This window comes from Chrysochloris asiatica, unplaced genomic scaffold (assembly GCF_000296735.1).
Source record: "Chrysochloris asiatica unplaced genomic scaffold, ChrAsi1.0 scaffold00020, whole genome shotgun sequence".
Classification (NCBI taxonomy): domain Eukaryota; kingdom Metazoa; phylum Chordata; class Mammalia; order Afrosoricida; family Chrysochloridae; genus Chrysochloris; species Chrysochloris asiatica.
The window spans coordinates 28,695,069-28,697,283 of NW_006408538.1; positions in this window are offsets into that span (position 1 = coordinate 28,695,069).

A 2,215-nucleotide genomic window follows, 5' to 3' on the forward strand; every position below is an offset into this window, starting at 1 on the left:
AAAAAAAAAAAAAAACAGGCTTGGCCTGACAGACAAACCATATGAAAAATCTGTAAAACCTCAACATAAAAAGACATATAACTATTTCAAGAATTACGCTGTGCACACACAGATACTTAACTGACCTTCAGAGACAAAAATAATAAACAATCTTTCTCCCATTAACTTCTCAATATCTATCTGCACATCTCTATGGTGGTGACTAGAAGAGATGCCTGAGTGAGTGGACGCCCCCACCCACTACTGGAGGCTTCTACAGTACACACACACTGCCTGTGTAGCAAGGCAACTGGACATTCAGCCAGTTTTATTTTTGTTTCAAAGTGGAGGTTCTTGTCTCTGCTATTATATTGCTTCTGCTTTGGGGCCTTTTGATCACACAGTTTTGCTGGAAGTGAGAGCTTTTTCTCCCTACATTACCCAAGAAGAGTCAGCAATCATGGCCATAAAGCCAAGTTACAAGCAAACCCTATAATATTCTACCATTGAGACAAGAGCAAATAAGAGCTGCTAAATATTACATGTGAAAAAGGAAGACTATCTCCTGATCATATCCACCAGAAGACACTCAGTAAGCTTAATAGCACAACAACAAACATCCATTTAAGCATCAAAAAAAAAACCACATAACTACTGGAAATGACAAACAAAAGATCTCAAACACAACAAAGGATCTCAACACATATCCAAAAACAGAAAAGAGTAACCGAGACAAATTCAATGGAGGCAGACAAAGGCTCCCCAGAAGAGAAAGGGCAGGTTTTGGAATTGCCTGAGAAGGATTTCAGAAGAATGATATGGAAACAAATTCAAATGCTCCAAAAAGGGGTGGAGGAAAACAAGGAAGAAGGCAGGAAAGTACTAAAAAGAACAATCAAACAAGATCAATACAGCATTGGAAACTATTCAAAACTTGCAAAAGGAGAGCCAGATGACTAATAATAAAATATTGGAAATGGACAATACACTGAAAGGGGAAAGGAGGAGAATTGAAGAGATGGAAGCCAGAACTAGCGAGATGGAAGACAAATCTTTCAATACTGCTAAGATAGAAAAGCAAGCAGAACGAAGGATAAAAATATCTGAACAGAGTCTAAGATTCATGCTGGATAACAGGAAGATGAACAACTTAAGAATTATTGGCATTCTGGAACAAGAAGAGCTTCTGGAAGAAAATTTCCCTAACATCTTGAAAGATGAGAAAATAAGCATTCAAGAAGCTGAACGAACTCCAGGAAGGATAGACCCCAAAATAAAATCACCAAGACATATAATAATCAACTTCTCCAAAATCAAAGACAAGTAGAGAATCCTAAAAGCAGCCAGGGAAAAGAGAAATGTTACTTACAAAGACAAGCAAATCAGATTAAGCTCTGACTATATTCAGCAGAAACCATGCAGGAAAGAAAACACTGGGGAGACATATACAAAAACCTAAAAGAAAAAACTGCCAACCAAGAATCCTCTATCCAGCAAAACTGTCAATCAAATAGGATGCTGTAATCAAAACATTCCAGGATAAACAGAAGCTAAGAGATTTTTGAAAGCCAATCCAGCACTTCAAAACATCCTAAATGGAGTTCTTTGGACTGAAAACCAACAAGAAATGACAACAACCAGAGAGATTGACAGGCGTGGCAGCACCACCTGAAACTCAGACAATGGATAGCAAAGTCCAGAACAGAGCAAACTTACAACAATGAACTCAAAGGAGCTGGGAGGTGAACCAAAGATCACAATAATATCAATGTCAAAGAAGGAAAATATGTAGGAACAGAGACCCAAGTGGTGAGGAGGTCAGGTAGATTACAGGATACAAAAGATTGTCTTAAATGGACAGAAAAGTTAATAAACTATAAGGTAACCCCAAAGAAAGTTAATATTTCACAACTTACCATGAAAATGAACTTCCAAGCAGAACAAGCAAACATGAAAACTAAGATGAAACCAACAAGAAATAGTACAAAAAACACAAACTCAGTCCAAGAAGGCATGCAGAACAAAGGAACGAACGGCACAACCAAAAAATTAACATAATGGCAGCAATTAATTCTTACCTATCGATAATTACATTGAATGTCAGTGGATTAAATGCACCAATGAAGAGAGTGGAAGAATGGACAAGAAAACAAGACCCTTCAATATGCTGCCTGCAAGAGACACACCTTACACACAAAGACAAAAACAGACTAAAAGTTAAAGGATGGAAAAAAAT